The sequence below is a fragment of the Dreissena polymorpha genome, chromosome 3 (assembly GCF_020536995.1).
Source record: "Dreissena polymorpha isolate Duluth1 chromosome 3, UMN_Dpol_1.0, whole genome shotgun sequence".
NCBI classification, from domain to species: Eukaryota; Metazoa; Mollusca; class Bivalvia; order Myida; family Dreissenidae; genus Dreissena; species Dreissena polymorpha.
This window is the reverse complement of record NC_068357.1, coordinates 9,026,552-9,050,349: the sequence shown is the minus strand read 5'-3', so window position 1 is coordinate 9,050,349 and position 23,798 is coordinate 9,026,552. Positions and strand designations below refer to the sequence as shown.

The 23,798-nt window shown below is 33.8% G+C and overlaps 1 protein-coding gene across 5 annotated transcripts in view; it reads left to right on the top strand.

The window, feature by feature from the left end:
• The first annotated feature begins 1,264 nt into the window (after nt 1-1,264).
• Nucleotides 1,265-23,798, top strand: part of LOC127874062 (cholecystokinin receptor type A-like) — a 92,798-nt gene continuing 70,264 nt past the window's right edge. For 2 of the 5 annotated variants that reach the window (XM_052418174.1, XM_052418175.1), the window contains exon 1: nt 23,216-23,408. The gene's annotated coding sequence lies outside the window, so the exon portion shown is untranslated. Of the gene's footprint in view, nt 1,498-14,129; nt 14,379-18,332; nt 18,576-23,215; nt 23,409-23,798 lie in introns of those variants that run through there. The other 3 variants (XM_052418171.1, XM_052418173.1, XM_052418172.1) reach the window with 3 other exon arrangements.

Here is a 23,798-nt window from a genome sequence, read left to right as displayed (position 1 = left end):
AATCGAAAGGCAAATTTACGTATCGTTATTTTATAAAAACATGAACAGAAACATGAGCTACGTCTAATCTGTCAGGTGAAATCTGCCATGTGCATGACGTAACTGCGTGATTAATGGCTGCTGTAATGACAATATTGCGTAAGAAGTCATTTACACGTGGTTTAACTTAAAAGATGCTAAAACCTGTAAATTAATAGCATTGGTTTGTAAATAAACGCAGTAAAATGCTCATTGATACAAGATCAAAATTTATCTTAACACGAATGGGTGTTTTATTGCATTTTTTCTGGCCTGTTTTCGGAGCTTTCCGTATAAAACTGCAGGGAGCTTTTTCCATCAAAGGTATTTCTTTTCATGTTTTACACTTGTGAAACGAGATATATTTAGAGATTCAGCATGTTTAGATGCATGAGTACTACGTCGGATTATATTCACCAGTAAAGTTATTCCAGATATTTCAAAAACACGACGTGAATATACATTTAGAAGAACCTAATGTTACCAGGCAAATTAAAAAACAACCTGCCACGAAATGCAATGTACAGTGAATACCTAATGAAAGACAAAAAATGACTTACATTGATTTGAAATGGTTCTTTTCATTTATAGCTTCTTACTTGTTTCAAAATATACTGTTTGCACACTAAATTGCAATTTGACAAATTCTGGAATCCTTTTAAGCTTTAATCCTGTTAAAAGCTTTAAGGCTATTTCAGAGATTGTGACTGGACGTCAACTTAAATCAACAAAAAGCGCGTCACTAATATATGGTAACTGATTACCGTAATTACTCTATGTTTTCGGACACTTAAAAATAATTATTTTGTTTCGTGTCCGAAAACTTAGATACGAAGAATATTCACAATATACAGGTGACCGAAAACTAAGAGTCGAGAGTAAATTTAATTTAGCATCTACAAACGTGCATGTATCACGTTTTTTATCATGAGCAATATATAGCTTACGGATAAGTATTAAAGTGACTTGTATGAACACCATCTTATAAAAATGCATCTAGGTGTTCATGCCTCTTACTTAACTCATTGAATAGCTTTGAATCTAATTTCACACAAATGCATTCGATATAGATGTAAGATTGAATACGCAATTATTACAAACAATAATTAAATTTAAGGTAAATCGCAAAACCACCGCATTTTAATATGGTATGTTAATAGCATTTAACAGGAAATGCCCCTTTACGTAAAGGCGTTGTAAAACGACAGTCTACCTTTAAGTTAATGTATTTTAACCAAGCGATAATACGTGAATGGATTGTTGGTTCACGAAATTATAACATCTGCTTTAAAAATAAAGGAAATTTAATCTGAGGAATATTGTATTAAAGACTTGAACAAGTCTTGAATATTTCAGTATTATTTGATAGTAAATGACGTTAAAATGCTGAAAGGTGTTTCACAGATGAATGAATCGGATTTATCTCCGCGATAGTGTTATGCAACTCGACGAAGATTTGTCAATTGAGGACGTTCAAAGGTATGGAACATTAAGCTGTTATTTAAAATTAATATTGTTTTCTTCACACCTAACATATAAAATTGCCAACATTTCGTGAATTTAGATACCTTGTTTATATAGTTAACTGAGTTTTCTCAGTTGATTATATATTTTTTAAATTTAATTTTCATTGCGTTTGGCCTCAATACGAGTAAAGATGTAGTTGCCAAATACGATTACGACAATCAAGTATAAATGCTATAGACCAATCAACCTTAACAGTACTGCCATACTCTAGGTCATGACATTAAACATCGACCAAATAGAGCTTGGCATCTATCGTGTTTCCTAACCTATATTGTATGGATGGCATTAAAGTTTAATGATAATTGAACTGGGAAGCCGTCTGTCGATACAGCAAACAAAGATATGTTTATAGTTTCTATAACTATAGTTGTAATTTATACACGTTTACTAACAAGTTAGATACATATAATTTTTATCCGGCGTTTTTAATGGATAATATGTTGAAATGCATATTAATTATTTGTTAGCACGAGTAAAACAGAACGTTAATGAGTAAGGAATGCACACGGTTGTTTCAATCAAAGGCCGTCTGGTAGGACATAGTAAGCTTAGATTTGTTAATAAAAAAAGAAAACGAATATAAAAAGGATGTCGATGCCGATGAACAACGTGTGGTTTTCCTGCATTCGTTGTAGATCAAACACAGTCCAATTGACGGTTAGCCGCAACTAACACAAGGTCATATCCAAATATTGATTGTCGGCGTAGTGTTAAGTTAGAGTGTTAACATAACTGCGAACTGTAATGGCGCAGAGTGAATACGTTTAAGGTACATATTATAAAAGCAATTTCTGTTAATAAAGTCATATTTCTATGGCAAGAGCAGTGGAAACCCTAAACTTAATGGTAAAGTTATTATTAATCACAATGCAATTACAAACATATAAATGCTTTGAAGTAGATAATAATTAATGTTAGTTCTATCTTATTTTATTGTGAAACCATTATTCATACGCATTTACCGACTTGTGTCCCTGTGGAGTAGTTCTTGAAAGCGAGTGAAACTATGGGACTTTAAATAATACGCGACTGCGCATCGTCTGGGAATCATCTAGCAATAGTAGTAAAGATATGATATAATGACAGTAGAGACATATTTGAAGGTGCATATCAATATTAGTTACATGGTAAGTTACGTGAAATATGCAACGTGAAAAGTCAAATTATTATAAAATGGTCATGCCTAAACAATATATTTCAATCGTTTTACCAATTGCTTATTGTTCATTTTAAATAATAATCCAATCTCAAGGAAGGTCTACATAACAGCTTCCTGCACATTGTTTTAACGGAAAATCTCTTTTATAAAACCTGTAATTTGCATGAATTTGGAGTCGCTACTTATTGAACTATACAAAACAGAGCCATTGTTTTCATTGTATTGGTTTACGTGTTTGAGTTTCTTGTATATCTGTGTAGCAGGGTTCGGGTATAAGTAGAACTTATACTGCCTTGCTATATGAGCTAGCCTTAATAGCGACGCGGTAGATTGTCTGCCTGATTTTGAACCGGGAGGTCCCGAGTACCGACCCCATGGTGGTCGGGGAATTTTCAGGCTGGGTTACATTGGTTCCCAACATAATAAACCCACCATGTAAGTCAGACTTCCTACAGATGTCACGGCCATAGGAAATTTGTGGAAGAATTTCACAAATGGAGGGGATGTGTGTAGCAGGGTTCGGTATAAGTAAAACTTATACTGGACGCGGTAGAGTGTCTGTCTAATTTGGAACCGGGTTCGATCCCAATGGTGGTCGGGGACTTTTCTAGCTGGGTCACATCTTTCAGTAAATGAAATGACTTTGCGTTGACAATTTACGTTCTCTCCAGCTGGCGCACATAGAATTTCAAGATATATTCTGGATATATTTGAAACAAATGTGATTTAAATAAGTAACTGAATACTAAAAACTAGTTACTGAATACTAAACGCTAGTCATTGAATAGCAAATGCTTGTTTAGTGGTGGATTTGTTTTCCTCTCGTGCCGCTTGTGTAATGTATCGGCACTTCCTTTCTCTCTTGCCACTCATATCCTCGTGTAATGTATCGGCACTTCCTTTCTCTCTTGCCACTCATATCCTCGTGTAATGTATCGGCACTTCCTTTCTCTCTTGCCACTCATATCCTCGTGTAATGTATCGGCACTTCCTTTCTCTCTTGCCACTCATATCCTCGTGTAATGTATCGGCACTTCCTTTCTCTCTTGCCACTCATATCCTCTATTGCCAATCGTGTTCTCTACTGCATCTTCTGCTCTCTTATACCAAGTGTGTCCTCGATTGCCACTTGGGTTCTCTACTGCATCTTCTGCTCTCTTATACCAAGTGTGTCCTCTATTGCCACTTGGGTTCTCTACTGCATCTTCTGCTCACTTATACCAAGTGTGTCCTCTATTGCCACTTGGGTTCTCTACTGCATCTTCTGCTCTCTTATACCAAGTGTGTCCTCTATTGCCACTTGGGTTATCTACTGCATCTTCTGCTCTCTTATACCAAGTGTGTCCTCTATTGCCACTTGGGTTCTCTACTGCATCTTCTGCTCTCTTATACCAAGTGTGTCCTCTATTGCCACTTGGGTTCTCTACTGCATCTTCTGCTCTCTTATACCAAGTGTGTCCTCTATTGCCACTTGGGTTCTCTACTGCATCTTCTGCTCTCTTATACCAAGTGTGTCCTCTATTGCCACTTGGGTTCTCTACTGCATCTTCTGCTCTCTTATACCAAGTGTGTCCTCTATTGCCACTTGGGTTCTCTACTGCATCTTCTGCTCTCTTATACCAAGTGTGTCCTCTATTGCCACTTGGGTTCTCTACTGCATCTTCTGCTCTCTTATACCAAGTGTGTCCTCTATTGCCACTTGGGTTCTCTACTGCATCTTCTGCTCTCTTATACCAAGTGTGTCCTCTATTGCCACTTGGGTTCTCTACTGCATCTTCTGCTCTCTTATACCAAGTGTGTCCTCTATTGCCACTTGGGTTCTCTACTGCATCTTCTGCTCTCTTATACCAAGTGTGTCCTCTATTGCCACTTGGGTTCTCTACTGCATCTTCTGCTCTCTTATACCAAGTGTGTCCTCTATTGCCACTTGGGTTCTCTACTGCATCTTCTGCTCTCTTATACCAAGTGTGTCCTCTATTGCCACTTGGGTTCTCTACTGCATCTTCTGCTCTCTTATACCAAGTGTGTCCTCTATTGCCACTTGGGTTCTCTACTGCATCTTCTGCTCTCTTATACCAAGTGTGTCCTCTATTGCCACTTGGGTTCTCTACTGCATCTTCTGCTCTCTTATACCAAGTGTGTCCTCTATTGCCACTTGGGTTCTCTACTGCATCTTCTGCTCTCTTATACCAAGTGTGTCCTCTATTGCCACTTGGGTTCTCTACTGCATCTTCTGCTCTCTTATACCAAGTGTGTCCTCTATTGCCACTTGGGTTCTCTACTGCATCTTCTGCTCTCTTATACCAAGTGTGTCCTCTATTGCCACTTGGGTTCTCTACTGCATCTTCTGCTCTCTTATACCAAGTGTGTCCTCTATTGCCACTTGGGTTCTCTACTGCATCTTCTGCTCTCTTATACCAAGTGTGTCCTCTATTGCCACTTGGGTTCTCTACTGCATCTTCTGCTCTCTTATACCAAGTGTGTCCTCTATTGCCACTTGGGTTCTCTACTGCATCTTCTGCTCTCTTATACCAAGTGTGTCCTCTATTGCCACTTGGGTTCTCTACTGCATCTTCTGCTCTCTTATACCAAGTGTGTCCTCTATTGCCACTTGGTGCCAATCGTGTTCTCTACTGCATCTTCTGCTCTCTTATACCAAGTGTGTCCTCTATTGCCACTTGGTGCCAATCGTGTTCTCTACTGCATCTTCTGCTCTCTTATACCAAGTGTGTCCTCTATTGCCACTTGGTGCCAATCGTGTTCTCTACTGCATCTTCTGCTCTCTTATACCAAGTGTGTCCTCTATTGCCACTTGGTGCCAATCGTGTTCTCTACTGCATCTTCTGCTCTCTTATACCAAGTGTGTCCTCTATTGCCACTTGGTGCCAATCGTGTTCTCTACTGCATCTTCTGCTCTCTTATACCAAGTGTGTCCTCTATTGCCACTTGGTGCCAATCGTGTTCTCTACTGCATCTTCTACTCTCTTATACCAAGTGTGTCCTCTATTGCCACTTGGGTTCTCTGTTGCTTTGGATGTCCTCAAATGCCAATTGCCTCAAAAATGACATGCGCATATTTCTAAGCATACTTTTCTTGTGCTTAGATGTTAAATTATTTCTTTGATAAGATGCACATATATATAAAAATAAAGACGATGTCGCCTATATACATGTGGTTGTTCAGCTATTTTACATAAGCCATTGAAATGATGTTCTTATTACATACAGTGAGTGCTACGTTTGAGGATGGGATACACGTAGACACTTTATATAACGACAGCCTTGTATTTATTAATTTAAACGGTTTAACAAGTACTTTAGAAATGCGAAGGTTTATAATGTTATCTTTATTGATCATTTCTAAATTTAGATATAATAGTATAAACATGTTCCATGGCGTGTTTCAAAGATGCATTGTGAGATCTCGCTTAGGTTTGCAAGGCATGTTTTAAAGAGGTTGTTGTAGTGGATAATGTAGAGTAATACATTATTGTGGCCCACGAGAATAAGTTAGTATCAAATATTAATGCGCTGTCATGAAAATGCCGACAGTCATGGCTTTAACAATTCAGGAACAACTCAAACATTAGATATTGGGAATGATTCCGCTCTGTTTTGTTGACAGAGGAGATTGCCTTTTATTTTTGTCAATTAGTAAAAATTGTTATTATTTTGCGCTGGAAATAGCCTTGTTTCCATGTTCGAAATGTGTTTTATTTAATTGATAATGTGATGTGTTTGAGAAGAGCATATGATAGGAAATCTTAAGATGATTTGAAACTGATAAAGATAGTGTTTTAAAACATTCTTATATCCAGCTGACAAAACACATTTCAAAACCTGCAAACATACTCATATTTGCCTCACATTTCTTATATGCCAGATCATGCCAGAGCCATTTTAATAGGGCTTATAAGTCAAACGGAAAGTAAGTAATCGAATATAATTTATATTTTTAAAATCTGATTTTTAGGCACTTCAATCAAACATATTCGTAAGTCAATGTCAGGTGTTCCCTTAGTGTCCTCATGCGCAAGAGATACTTAAACTGTACTCATTCTATAAATAAAGGGACATGCATTTTACATTAAATGCCATAAATGCCACACGCGTAATTTTATGTGTTTCCACAATTTACAAAAAAGTACATTATTATTATATTATTAGTTTTTGTCCAATAACAATTGTATTTTCTCTCCAAAATATAGCTTTTATAATGTGCATTTGTTTTCGTTAAACAATGCTTGCTACAATGCTCTGACATTAAATTGTAAATAGCGACGACATTTATTCACTAAGATAAATATTAATGGCTTTATATGCAAGTGCAAACAACTATGTCTTGGCTAAAGCTCCAGATAACATTTAACGCACCTTATATCTCTTACCTATTTGTTTTGCCATGCAAATGATATTAAATCACAATGTCAGAAATACAATTGATAAATGTCATATTTAGGATTCGTAAACGCAAGTAATTGCTATAGCTATGGTTATTGATATGCGCAAGGTAAATATTTAATAAGTTGACAGTGTAAGATGCATACTCATAGAATTAAGACTAAATAATCATTGAATACACTCAAAATGATACTTGTTTTTGAATTATTAAAATAGACCAAGAGACTATACTTACTCACGGCTTTTTGAACAAAATGTTGGAAAGAACATACCGACAAAATGTACGCGTACCCAAAGTGCAAGAATACATACTTTTAACCTCACTTTTTTCGACGCGTATTAAGAAAGTTTGTATGCGTAACTAGGCAAGTTTGCATCTTATTTGGAGTTTCAGTGTTAACCCTTTGCATGCTGGGAAATTTGTCGTCTGGACCGGTTTAAAGTGATGCTGGACCTTTCTTGATGACCACAAATTATCACAATGTATGCACTATTAAACACACTTTTTATCACTCCTCACTCTTATAGAAGCTGATGTTCATCTGTCTTCACTAACACATGCTGGGAAGGTATTTACTGAAGTATAATCAAATGAAGGTAATATTAATTTGTTTCAACATGAATTATTGAGTAATGTTTCCGTTGTTTAATGTGGATATTACATAAATTGTTTACATTTGGTGGAATACTTTTTATATTTACACCAGTGGCAATTTAGGGCAATACTATAGGTCTGTTAGGTTATGGTGTTCGATATGTTATATATTCCATTGTTTCGTTGGCTGTATTTTTTTCAACGCAAATTATTGCAGTATGTTGGTACTTTTGTTTTAAATGAAACCTTTACTGAACAGGTACAGTGGTAAATACTTAATTGTTAAACATGCTTTAACGGAACAACATGTTTAGTTATACCAGTTATTAATATGTAAAATGAATAACGCACACATATTTTATATATCAGTCGATTGCATGCATAAAGCTTTTATCACACATTTGGCTAATGAGTTTTCCAAGTGATTTGCCAGACCATTTGTGAAATATCAAAATTTGCATACGCGCCGTGCTTATGGAACAATCTGTTTCAGTGCTTTATTGAGCAGTTTACATATTACACTGGGGAGATTAGGCGATTTACAAATAAATATCTCAGTACATTTGCAATGTCATTTTGGCTAATTATTTGAAATCGAATACCTAAAACACTATACAACTCGTCAGTTTTATTTTTGGTAAAGAGCCATTTGTAATCAGGAAAAAATACACCCGTTATGAATGAAGTATCATTTAAAGCACGTTACAAGATAAGTATTGATGCAAAGCATCAAAGGGCGTCGGGAATATCAGTGTAAAAGGCACTCAATGAAGTTACATGGAACGATTTTTTTCTACTGTATTATGAGTGTAAATATTAATATATTGGCCGATTATTTTAAGCAAAATAAAAAAAGATACTTGTATAACCATTATCTATGATTTTGTGTTATAACCCCCAAATAACCATTATTTATGATGCTGTTTTGTAACACCCAAACATTTCATAGTTCATTTTATTTACATTGGTTTCCTTTTTTACTGGTATCACTGTGCAATTTTCCTTAATGGAACAGAACTGTGTAGGTTTTAAAAAATCTACTTCATCTTGTAAGCGTTATTTCATATTTTTCTCAACTTCTTGGGGAGATGATTCTGAACTTATTCTTACGTTGCTCATTTACGATAGTGGTTCAGTACTCATTGATATGAAAACACTGTAAAAGTTTGAAAAAAAAAATGAATGAAAACTGTAAATTGTATAAAGAAGCTGCATTTCACAATGCTTTGAAATTCAGTAAAATATCATAATAGATTTATTGCTCCGTTATTCATCATTTTCAATAGGGTTCGAGTAATACTGATATAAAAACACTTAACAAGTTTGGAAAGATTCAGACGAAAGTTGTGAAATCTTTTAAACAAGTGGAAATTGTTTATTTTGTCAAATTTAATAGAAAAAAAATCTGGACCGATGATTCTAACTTTTAAATGAGGTAAAATGCTCATTGATATGAAGACACTGTAAGTTTGGAAATAATCTGATGAAAAATGTTGACATAATCACCTAACCAAGCAGTTTTTTCACTTTTATTTTTAAATTCAACGAGACATAATACTGGACTTATGGTCCGGTATTGCTCATATAGAGTTTGGGTTGGGTCCTTATTGATAAAAAAAAACATGTGAAAGTTTGTGAACAATCGGATGAAATTTTTGGACTTCGAACAAGGATTTCAAAATTTCTCAAATTCTAAGGAAGATAACTATGGACGTAATGGTCGGATAATGCTAAAGGGCCCATACCACCTGGATAGTAATACGTGTCGCGCTTCACGCTCTATATGTGGTTCTTAAAAAAACTCTGAGGAGTGGTTGACTCTAGGGAAACGGGTTGCTAGGACACAGCTCCTCCTTCTAAGCGGCTGCTTTCTTTATCGCAACTCATTGTTACAATTAATAATACGTGTCGCGCTTCGCGCTCTATTTGTGGTAGGATAGGCCTATGATAGACAACCATAAAAATACATAATTGATGTGTTGTTTGCATTTATTTGATAACATAAAACACGTGTATATTTTATAAGATATTTAAGTGATGTAAGTAATTTTAATTAACGTTGTCACCACGTTGCACCCATTAATTTTAATAAAAATGTTCAATTGTAGTAAAATGGATTTTAAAATGTCTACATAAAATAAAGCTTTATTATATTTATTTACCTGACTGAACAAATTGTCAGCCGCCGAACTGTTCCGTTCGTGCCGGAATCCGGGATTGAACCGGGAGCCTTTAGATGACTGTTGCGTAAACAACTTCAGTCTAACGCTCTCCCTACTGAGCTATTCCGGCTGACATTCACTTATGTACTGCTATTTGGTAAAGTTGTGTATAGCGATCGTTATTATATGTCTATTAATAAACTAATACATTGTACGTTTTCGTACCACTACGCCTTCCAATAAACTTGCTTGCACGATAGGTCGTCAAATATCGTACTACATTGATTCTCCACGAAATAAGCAAATTAGAAAAACCACAAAATAAATATATTTTGATTATGTTTTGTTTTTATACAAAACATCATTTATTTTTATACAAAATCAGAAAGTTTCGCGTGTTTGCCCAGTCCCTGTGATCTTTCCCCTGTGATCAGTTGTGGATCAGTTATTAATTAAAACAATTAGCTTTGCATTATTGGCAACAAATGTTGTAATAAATGTTATAGGCACTAATGCAGTACTTATTTACACTAATTTACACAAAAATCACCACTATGCAAGATATTCTTAAAACAAAAATATATACATTGATCCGTAACATAACCTCTCCTCCTATAAGCGAAAAAAAAATGCATTACATACTAATCGCCGCCCTTCAGGGCGACGCCAATGATTATGATGAAACTCTTTTCTTGAAAGGGGCCTTTTCACAGATTTTGGTATGTATTGAAGTTAGTCACTAAATGAGTTATATTGCTAAATGTAAATATTGGATCTAAAAGCTCCAGGAAAAACACAAAAATAAAATTAACGAAAATAATATTTTTTACCCTCAACTGGGCTCGAACCACCGACCCCTTCAGTAAAAGTCTGTCACTAAGACCACTCAGCCATCCGTGCTCAAACCATGAGTGTTTTATTTTATGCTTTATGAAAGCAATCCTCGTAGTATCACAACATATAACGACAACAACAGAACTCTCCAAATTATTCAATCGTTACGCGTTGCAACACTTTATAATTTTCAGGTTTTAAAATCGTGAAAAGATGCATATATTGGATATTTTAGAGCATGGTAAATGTTCAGTATTACTGTTACCTCAGAAATATCGGAACCTAAACGAAAACTTGCGAATCTGAAACATTTTTTAAAATTTGGTCAATTTACCAAACCGTGAAAGGCCCCTTTAAGTTTAAGTGCTTGTAGTTTTAAAAGAGTGTATCTGATTTACTGTAATAAACAAGCGGGTGTTTTATTTTACCACTGCAAGCTCAACCAATAACTTTTAAACTTCAATAATTATCGAACGTTCATGTTTCTATCGACCAAATAGCATACACTCATACTGCTATATGGATGTGCAATTGCGCTATACGCATAATATTACATGCCTTTGTTGACAAAAGAGGTGCCCAGTAATTTATCCTCATTCCGGACGCGTGGGTAGGAGTTTAAAGATATATACCCGTGGTTTTAGTCTGCTCGTAAATGCTGTTTTCTTCTAGCACAAGACATATTCCGTTTTCTTGGAGTGTTTAACAGGGCCTAATTTTCCGATTAGCTTTTAACTATAAACGGCAATTCCTACACACGCATGTTACGTCCCTTAAGTAAGTTTGACTGCCTTTACATTAAATAATAATGTTAAAATGCGTGAAATGGGTTGCATTGTACAAAGAATTATATACTCACTACTATATTGCGTGGATAATGCGAGTGTTTTCCAGAATGCTTTAGTGTTTCTCAATTGCTAATTTACAACTAACCAAAAACGCAAATACATTTACTGGTACGTACGTTAACACGTATATTTTTTCCAGGTGTTGTTGAAACGGGCTAATACGTTTTACAGAACCATATGAATTTAAAGACACATCAATGGGAATTAACACGCATCAACTTCAAACATACACTTCGCACTTGTTGAACCATACGAATACAAATAGAAAAAAATAAAATAAAACAATCTTTGAAACGCACACGATCTAGTTACCACAATAATTAATAATATAAGCAAGTTGCATCATATACGTTTTTAAATATTATCTCGGAATTGTTTTTACAACAATAACGCGATATTTTATAGCAATATCTTGAATCTGTTTATAATTAAGATTATTTCTATAAATCAGCGTCGTAACATCGCTGTTGTCTCAGTAGGTCGTTGTCGGCTCAGGAACTTCCTACAATTACCCTGGGTACTCTTACGAATACTAAAAAATAGCCCGGGTACGGAAAAAAGCTAAAAGCGCAACACTCCGGGATACTTTTTAATACATTTATCTTACCCCGGGTACTTGTTATTATACTTTTTAATACATTTATCTTACCCCGGGTACTTGTTATTATACTTTTTAATACATTTATCTTACCCCGGGTACTTGTTATTATACTTTTTAATACATTTATCTTACCCCGGGTACTTGTTATTATACTTTTTAATACATTTATCTTACCCCGGGTACTTGTTATTATACTTTTTAATACATTTATCTTACCCCGGGTACTTGTTATTATACTTTTTAATACATTTATCTTACCCCGGGTACTTGTTATTATACTTTTTAATACATTTATCTTACCCCGGGTACTTGTTATTATACTTTTTAATACATTTATCTTACCCCGGGTACTTGTTATTATACTTTTTAATACATTTATCTTACCCCGGGTACTTGTTATTATACTTTTTAATACATTTATCTTACCCCGGGTACTTGTTATTATACTTTTTAATACATTTATCTTACCCCGGGTACTTGTTATTATACTTTTTAATACATTTATCTTACCCCGGGTACTTGTTATTATACTTTTTAATACATTTATCTTACCCCGGGTACTTGTTATTATACTTTTTAATACATTTATCTTACCCCGGGTACTTGTTATTATACTTTTTAATACATTTATCTTACCCCGGGTACTTGTTATTATACTTTTTAAGAGTACTCGCAATACCTTTAAGAATTACCTGAGCCGATAATCGAGATAAAATAGCTGCTGTCATAACTACACACGTGGTGATGATTGATTATACAATTATTTAATAAATGTAGGATTTAGTTCGTTATTTTATTTTATCTGTTTTCATTTCGACTATAAATCTTACAAAAAAACTATCCGAAAGTGTTGACAATTCGCATGCGCTAATATGTTTGAATGTCTCTTTAAATATGCATATTAGGTTTAACGGTTGATATACGACACTTGCCATTTAGGCGACAAATGCATTAAGATCTCATATTCAGACGAAGTGGAATGCGGTGTTCCACCCGTTGTGCAAGTTTAACATTCATTTGATGCAATATGTATGGACATTCTTTCGCAATACATTAAAGAAGTAGTGTTCCACTTTCTAACGGGTCCCGCTTGATAAAGTCTGTTTTAAGCAGAACAGTTTTTAAAAAGTCGTTTATTTCTTAGAGCTGTACTTCAATATCAAAAGTGTGCCGTGCAAATAGTGTTACTCTGTTTATTTCACATAATCGTCGACTTAAAATTTGCTCAATCTTCAATCAATTGTTTTCTTTTTGTATATAGAAATTTTCACCGATGTATTTTTTGCAAGTTTCACTATCTTAAAGACCCTTTTCTCTTTAAAGTCCCCATTACGAAGTTAACATGTAGGATCTCAAGCTCACTCGATGGTTCGCAGCATCTGAAGCATGTTTTGAAGCTACGAACCAGCTATTTACAATAACGCAACTTAGCATTTAATCTGTTGAATGGCAATTGAAAGGCAAATTTTTTAAATTTGACTTACGAATATTCGAGAGATCGCGCTTATGCATTGGATCTTTTTAAATTTTATAATTTACATTTATTACTGATGTTTATTATTCGATTATATTTGACGTACATGTACTGGTAAATGCGTTGCATGTAGCACGTATGTTTTTCAGCATATCCGGCCATAAACAAACATGGGTCGTGTATCTATTTTTTTATTCTGGGTATTACATAGCTTACGGATAATTAAATAAAGTGACATGTACTAATATCAACTAATAAACATACATGCAAGTGTTCGTGTCTTTGATTTAAATCCTTGACTAGTTTGAAGTTAATTTCATACAAACACATTCGATATCGACACACGATTGAATTCAGAAATTGTAAAACATACATTATACATTATCAAATGTAAGATGCCCGTTGCATCAGGGAACCTTTTGATATGGCATGTAACCATGGAATACGAAGTGTCCCTTTAAGTAAATGTCGTTTAAAAACGACAGTGTGCCTTTTAGTTAGTGTATTTTAACCATGCTATAATGCGTCAATGGATTGTTGGTTTAAGAAATGATAACATCTGGTATAACAATTTAGTTACGTTAATCCGATGATCCTTGTAGTAACTACTTGAATTATTCTTGAATATTTCAGTATAATTTAATAGCAAATGATGTTTAAATGCTTAACGGTGTTTCGCAGATAAATGTCTCGGATTAATCTCCATGTCCGTGTGAGGAAACGCGACGAAGGAAATTTGTCAACTGAGGACGTTTAAAGGTATGGAAGATAATTTTATTATTTGAAAATAATCTAAATATTTTGCAAACCGTACATATAAAAAATGCCAACATTTCGTGAAGTTACGGTCATGCCCTGTTTGCATAGTTCACTGAGTTTCCTCAGCTGATTATATTTTTTTCAATATTATTTTCATTGCATTGGTCTGAATACGCGTAAAGATGTAGTCACCAAATACAAGAACGACAATAATACATTAATTATAAATAATATAAACAAATCTATACAGTAATGAAATACTCTTGAACATGAAACTTAAATCTGACGACATTGAGCTTGACATACAACTATCGTAACAGCTTTGACAAATAATGTTTCCTAACCTATGCGGTATTGATGGAATTAACATTTAAAGACAATTGCACTAGAAAGCCGCTTGCCAATTTATCACACGAATATATTTGTAAAGTTCCTATTAGATTATAAATATTGGATCTAAAAGCTCCAGGAAAAACACAAAAATAAAATTAACGAAAATAATATTTTTTACCCTCAACTGGGCTCGAACCACCGACCCCTTCAGTAAAAGTCTGTCACTAAGACCACTCAGCCATCCGTGCTCAAACCATGAGTGTTTTATTTTATGCTTTATGAAAGCAATCCTCGTAGTATCACAACATATAACGACAACAACAGAACTCTCCAAATTATTCAATCGTTACGCGTTGCAACACTTTATAATTTTCAGGTTTTAAAATCGTGAAAAGATGCATATATTGGATATTTTAGAGCATGGTAAATGTTCAGTATTACTGTTACCTCAGAAATATCGGAACCTAAACGAAAACTTGCGAATCTGAAACATTTTTTAAAATTTGGTCAATTTACCAAACCGTGAAAGGCCCCTTTAAGTTTAAGTGCTTGTAGTTTTAAAAGAGTGTATCTGATTTACTGTAATAAACAAGCGGGTGTTTTATTTTACCACTGCAAGCTCAACCAATAACTTTTAAACTTCAATAATTATCGAACGTTCATGTTTCTATCGACCAAATAGCATACACTCATACTGCTATATGGATGTGCAATTGCGCTATACGCATAATATTACATGCCTTTGTTGACAAAAGAGGTGCCCAGTAATTTATCCTCATTCCGGACGCGTGGGTAGGAGTTTAAAGATATATACCCGTGGTTTTAGTCTGCTCGTAAATGCTGTTTTCTTCTAGCACAAGACATATTCCGTTTTCTTGGAGTGTTTAACAGGGCCTAATTTTCCGATTAGCTTTTAACTATAAACGGCAATTCCTACACACGCATGTTACGTCCCTTAAGTAAGTTTGACTGCCTTTACATTAAATAATAATGTTAAAATGCGTGAAATGGGTTGCATTGTACAAAGAATTATATACTCACTACTATATTGCGTGGATAATGCGAGTGTTTTCCAGAATGCTTTAGTGTTTCTCAATTGCTAATTTACAACTAACCAAAAACGCAAATACATTTACTGGTACGTACGTTAACACGTATATTTTTTCCAGGTGTTGTTGAAACGGGCTAATACGTTTTACAGAACCATATGAATTTAAAGACACATCAATGGGAATTAACACGCATCAACTTCAAACATACACTTCGCACTTGTTGAACCATACGAATACAAATAGAAAAAAATAAAATAAAACAATCTTTGAAACGCACACGATCTAGTTACCACAATAATTAATAATATAAGCAAGTTGCATCATATACGTTTTTAAATATTATCTCGGAATTGTTTTTACAACAATAACGCGATATTTTATAGCAATATCTTGAATCTGTTTATAATTAAGATTATTTCTATAAATCAGCGTCGTAACATCGCTGTTGTCTCAGTAGGTCGTTGTCGGCTCAGGAACTTCCTACAATTACCCTGGGTACTCTTACGAATACTAAAAAATAGCCCGGGTACGGAAAAAAGCTAAAAGCGCAACACTCCGGGATACTTTTTAATACATTTATCTTACCCCGGGTACTTGTTATTATACTTTTTAATACATTTATCTTACCCCGGGTACTTGTTATTATACTTTTTAATACATTTATCTTACCCCGGGTACTTGTTATTATACTTTTTAATACATTTATCTTACCCCGGGTACTTGTTATTATACTTTTTAATACATTTATCTTACCCCGGGTACTTGTTATTATACTTTTTAATACATTTATCTTACCCCGGGTACTTGTTATTATACTTTTTAATACATTTATCTTACCCCGGGTACTTGTTATTATACTTTTTAATACATTTATCTTACCCCGGGTACTTGTTATTATACTTTTTAATACATTTATCTTACCCCGGGTACTTGTTATTATACTTTTTAATACATTTATCTTACCCCGGGTACTTGTTATTATACTTTTTAATACATTTATCTTACCCCGGGTACTTGTTATTATACTTTTTAATACATTTATCTTACCCCGGGTACTTGTTATTATACTTTTTAATACATTTATCTTACCCCGGGTACTTGTTATTATACTTTTTAATACATTTATCTTACCCCGGGTACTTGTTATTATACTTTTTAATACATTTATCTTACCCCGGGTACTTGTTATTATACTTTTTAATACATTTATCTTACCCCGGGTACTTGTTATTATACTTTTTAAGAGTACTCGCAATACCTTTAAGAATTACCTGAGCCGATAATCGAGATAAAATAGCTGCTGTCATAACTACACACGTGGTGATGATTGATTATACAATTATTTAATAAATGTAGGATTTAGTTCGTTATTTTATTTTATCTGTTTTCATTTCGACTATAAATCTTACAAAAAAACTATCCGAAAGTGTTGACAATTCGCATGCGCTAATATGTTTGAATGTCTCTTTAAATATGCATATTAGGTTTAACGGTTGATATACGACACTTGCCATTTAGGCGACAAATGCATTAAGATCTCATATTCAGACGAAGTGGAATGCGGTGTTCCACCCGTTGTGCAAGTTTAACATTCATTTGATGCAATATGTATGGACATTCTTTCGCAATACATTAAAGAAGTAGTGTTCCACTTTCTAACGGGTCCCGCTTGATAAAGTCTGTTTTAAGCAGAACAGTTTTTAAAAAGTCGTTTATTTCTTAGAGCTGTACTTCAATATCAAAAGTGTGCCGTGCAAATAGTGTTACTCTGTTTATTTCACATAATCGTCGACTTAAAATTTGCTCAATCTTCAATCAATTGTTTTCTTTTTGTATATAGAAATTTTCACCGATGTATTTTTTGCAAGTTTCACTATCTTAAAGACCCTTTTCTCTTTAAAGTCCCCATTACGAAGTTAACATGTAGGATCTCAAGCTCACTCGATGGTTCGCAGCATCTGAAGCATGTTTTGAAGCTACGAACCAGCTATTTACAATAACGCAACTTAGCATTTAATCTGTTGAATGGCAATTGAAAGGCAAATTTTTTAAATTTGACTTACGAATATTCGAGAGATCGCGCTTATGCATTGGATCTTTTTAAATTTTATAATTTACATTTATTACTGATGTTTATTATTCGATTATATTTGACGTACATGTACTGGTAAATGCGTTGCATGTAGCACGTATGTTTTTCAGCATATCCGGCCATAAACAAACATGGGTCGTGTATCTATTTTTTTATTCTGGGTATTACATAGCTTACGGATAATTAAATAAAGTGACATGTACTAATATCAACTAATAAACATACATGCAAGTGTTCGTGTCTTTGATTTAAATCCTTGACTAGTTTGAAGTTAATTTCATACAAACACATTCGATATCGACACACGATTGAATTCAGAAATTGTAAAACATACATTATACATTATCAAATGTAAGATGCCCGTTGCATCAGGGAACCTTTTGATATGGCATGTAACCATGGAATACGAAGTGTCCCTTTAAGTAAATGTCGTTTAAAAACGACAGTGTGCCTTTTAGTTAGTGTATTTTAACCATGCTATAATGCGTCAATGGATTGTTGGTTTAAGAAATGATAACATCTGGTATAACAATTTAGTTACGTTAATCCGATGATCCTTGTAGTAACTACTTGAATTATTCTTGAATATTTCAGTATAATTTAATAGCAAATGATGTTTAAATGCTTAACGGTGTTTCGCAGATAAATGTCTCGGATTAATCTCCATGTCCGTGTGAGGAAACGCGACGAAGGAAATTTGTCAACTGAGGACGTTTAAAGGTATGGAAGATAATTTTATTATTTGAAAATAATCTAAATATTTTGCAAACCGTACATATAAAAAATGCCAACATTTCGTGAAGTTACGGTCATGCCCTGTTTGCATAGTTCACTGAGTTTCCTCAGCTGATTATATTTTTTTCAATATTATTTTCATTGCATTGGTCTGAATACGCGTAAAGATGTAGTCACCAAATACAAGAACGACAATAATACATTAATTATAAATAATATAAACAAATCTATACAGTAATGAAATACTCTTGAACATGAAACTTAAATCTGACGACATTGAGCTTGACATACAACTATCGTAACAGCTTTGACAAATAATGTTTCCTAACCTATGCGGTATTGATGGAATTAACATTTAAAGACAATTGCACTAGAAAGCCGCTTGCCAATTTATCACACGAATATATTTGTAAAGTTCCTTTAACAATAATTGTCATACTTTTTACAAACCCTTTAGAAAAACATAAACATAATTTTTGTGAATGGATAAGATGTTTAAATAAACATATATTTTTTTTCTGTATGTTTCGCAAGTGAAGGTTAAGAGTAAGGGATATGCATGATAATTTGAATCTACGGTCGTCTGCTTTAAACGACATATCATGTTAAACTCAAATATATTAATAAATAATAGAACAACAACGACTATAAAAGTCTCCTTACCCACAACGTGTGGTGTTTGCATGCTTTATGGGTAAACAATAGTTCAATCACAGATTTAATCTCAGGGCGGCTTAGTGTTAAGGTAAAGTATTGACCTAACCGTCGCTGTAATGGCGCATCGTGAATACGTCCATGGAGAACAGTTATGTCAGGTACTTCCTGTGATTATTTTATGGTGAAAATATTTAAGGATACACTTTATGTCTGGTATTATCTTTGAAATACATGATTAATACATATATTATCCGAACGGACAAAGGTCATATTGCTATGGTCAAGACAGTGGACCTCTAAATAAACTATCAAGTTATTATGAATCACAACACAATACAAAATTCATACAGCTTTAAGAGAGAATATATATCATATTATTTTGTAAAACTCTTATTCTTACGCTGTAACCGACTTGTGTCCTCGTTGAGAAATTCTAGCGAGTGAAACAGTGACTCTTTACAAATACGCGTATGTGCATAAAGTATTGTCTCGAGAATTATATAACAATAATTGTAAATATATGATAAACTGACAGTGAATCCCTATTTGATAAGGAATATATATATTAGTTAGTAGCTAGTTTTATGTGAAATTAAAGCCATGTGTGTCTCACATTGTCACTTGTATCCTCTATTGGCACTTTTTTAATCCATAGCAGTGTGTGGTCTTTGTTGCAACTTGTGTCCCGAATTGCAAATGTTCTCAAACATACGATAGGCGGAAGTTTCGAATAATTTATTTCTTGGGCTTAGGGGCTTCAATATTCCTGTATTCATATTCATACATTTCAAACAAAAAATAAACTCTTTCGCCAAACTATTTGTTAAGCAATTTTGCACGATCCATCGTAATTGTATAAAGAAAACGCACATCTTTCACTTACAATGTATATGCGATGAATTTTAAATTAGCCGAAATGTGGCTTATTATATGCAGTGCTGCTTTTGAGGGTGGCTACATGTATATCACTACTGGATTAAAAGTAATAATTAAACGGTTTAAAAGTAATGTATAAGTCCGATGGATAATAATGTTATACGTTTCGATCACTTCCACATTGAGATATGAATGAAACATATTTTTCATGTTAAGGTAGTGCACCTCTAATGATTTCCCGCGATTTATTTTACGATCATTGTCGATCTTCAATGATCGGTTATTTCCGAGAGATGCATTTTATTTTTTTCAAAGTTCGAATTTTGTTATATGTTTACTTAATTCCTTTAGAATACATTATTTTCACAATAAATATTGACTTTGATCCAAATATCATCTGAAAAAATACGATTTCGCGATTTCTTCAAAGATTGGCGAGCCTTTTTACCTGTTTACGTATGCATATCTAATTTAAGCTTGCGCAAATGTGAAGTTGTCGTGGCCTAGTGGTTAAGGCGATGGACTATAAATCTTTTGGGATCTTCCCGCGCAGGATCGAATCCTACCGACATCGCATAGTTTTTGCGACACGTTTTATTTCTTTTCTAACGTAATTTGATTTAAAGGGGCCTTTTCACAGATTTTGTCATTTTTTTAACTTATTCATTAAATGCTTTATATTGATAAATGGAAACATTGGATCATAAAAGCTCCAGTAAAAAATCAAGAAAAAAAATAAAAAAAGGAAAAGAACATTGCCCAGAGCAGGTTTCGAACCAGTGACCCCTGGAGTCCTGCTAGAGTCCTGAAGTAAAAACGCTCTAGCCTACTGAGCTATTCCGCCGAGTACATATTCATGACGTATTTTATACCTTATATAAGCAATCTTCGTAGTTTCACAAAATTTAACGACAAAAACAGAACTCTCCAAATTATTCAATCGTTTCGCGTTGCAACGCTTTATAATTTTTAGGTTTTAAAATCGTCAAAAGATGCATATAATGGCTATAATAGAGCATGGTTAATGTTCAGTATTATTGTTTCCTCACAAATATCATAACTAAAACGAAAACTTACGAATCTGAAACAACTTTTTTCAATTTTGTCAATTTACCAAAGCGTGAAAAGATCCCTTTAATGATGCATATATGCTATGTTTTGTTGTTAATATGTTGAAATTTTTATGCACATCCTTCAATTTTTTAAATTAAAACAACGTTATGGCTAAATTGGGGGATTTACTGCTGAAAATACGGATGATGCATGTTGAATTTTTATTTTTATTTCAAAAAGTAAACGGTAAATTTGTCTATTTCTTGGTATTTTTGCTGTATTTAGTGTTTCAATAAAAACTATGTTTAAAATATAACTTAAATGGTACTATTTTGAATTTTATGACACTTTGTTTTTAACCGACCCAATTTTTACTTGGCTGAAATCACTTACATTTCATGGCGCTCTTCCATAGATAAAAATTTGTAAAAAATAAATGTCTGTAAAAGAATACTTATTTAATCTTGTTTAAATTTTAAACACCTTTACTGCATCTATACACACCAACAGCATGCCCATATTTAGAAATTTGAATGAATTATGGAACTTTTATATACCCCAGGGGTGAAAATAAACTGTACAAAAGCTGAGCGTGGGGGTGGTTTTGAAAAAAAACGGTATATTTTTTTAAAAAGCACGGAAAGTCTACCTACAAATTTGCATGTAGTTCAGTGAAATGATGCTGATTAAGAAAATAATTAATTAGATTATATTTGGATATGTGCCCATTAGAGGTGCACTACCTTAATCTCAAAGTGGCATATACTATTTAGCAAACTAAATGTATCATATAATGAAAACGAAACACAAATCTTGGCAATAGCAAGTATTCGATAATGTCATTGGTTATTTCACAGTATGAATCAACGTTTCAAAACTATAAAGTGCGTTTTACATTTACTGTTATCTTGTTTGCATTGTTTTGGCTTGCATGGTCAATATGTCACTTAAATAAAACATAATAATTATACTTCTGTACGTAATATAAAAGTCAGAATCGACTTAAGCTATTTTTATTAATCTTCAAACATGATTGCGAGGCCTAGCTTTGCTTTGCAATGTATTATGCGAAAACTGCTTATGTATGACAAAACACGCAATATCAAATATCTAATTGTGAGAAGCAGGCATTTCTCCTACAAAAACAAAACAAAAACAAACTGCGAACGAAGGACGAAGGACGTTGACCGTTTATTAATCTAGTATGTTCATTTTTTGATACATGTGCGAGTCCTTTTAAGAAAAATGCTCAAGGCTCCTAAACACCATGTGTAGGTGCCTATGTATAATGTTTGTGTAAGTTTTTATCAAATTCCTTTCATCAAATTGAATCCATATTTTAATAGAACTATGCCTGCTTTTGTTCGCCACAGTTTATTTATAATCCTTTGCCTGCATTTATTTGAACGTGGAAATCAATTTTTACATGTTATGCATGCAGTGTTACAAAATACAGAAACAATTGTGCATCCTACTAAGTTTATTATACTCACACTACTATTGCTGATTTGTTGTATAAGATCAATGGGACTTGCTTAAATTTATGTTATGAATTTTTATTATCTGTAATATTATTATGATATATGCAGTTTTTTACTATGTAAAACATAGCCTAGGTATGTATAATCGTAAGACTTAACTTAATTACAAAAATGTGTTCTAATGTCATTAAATACTCCTAGAATTCCTTTGCAGCAGTACGTATATACGTTCACCTGGCTCGATAGGCTCGTCCTAGTATTCGTTTTAATTATATACCTGTTTAATGCTTTTAACAAAATACAGGTTGTATCAATCGTTGAAATAAAAATCCCGTATTACGCTACTCGCTGTTTCCAATTCCGTATTACCAGACTAGCCGGACTACTTCGACCCATTTAATGACGTCACATTACACGCACCGAAACTAGAAATATTTTATTTTACGAAATATTTTACGTAGTACATCGTGTGACGTCATTTCTGTGACAAAACACAATAGTTTTATCTAAACTCTGTAAGGACATGTAGGAGGTGGTGTTTTTTTAGCAGTAAACTATGTGTTAAAAACGTATTTTGGAGTGTGTGTTTATCATGCATAAATGTATATTTCGATAGGAATACAATAAAATAGTGTGGTTTAAACTTAGTTTCGATAAAGAAATGGGAGATATATCGTTTCAACGTTCATCGTCATCGGATTTAAGTTGTCAACTTAATTTTGATAAAAATTGGATTAACGATGGCAATAAGGTAAGCGTGTCGGAAACCTGTGTTTTCCCGGTTCGAATGTTTACACGTTAATTTACATAAACTGTATTTATACCCGTCTTAAATAAACTATGGCGTACCGTTGTAGTCATTGTTTTGTCAGTTTTGTTAAAGTAAAAAATACATTTGTTAACTGTTTTCGTTAGTTGTTGTATATAATAAAATGAATATTACGCTAGTCAATTGTTTCAAGAGTTTATACCACTCTCGTGGCGTGTGCTATTTCGCATCACACTCGAGGCTCCGCCTCTCGTGTGATACGTCATCACACAAGCCACTCGAGTGATACAAACTCTTGGAACAATTGACAAGCGTAATATTCCGTATATATTCTCCCTATGGTAATTGTTAAATCAATCAACAAAACATCAG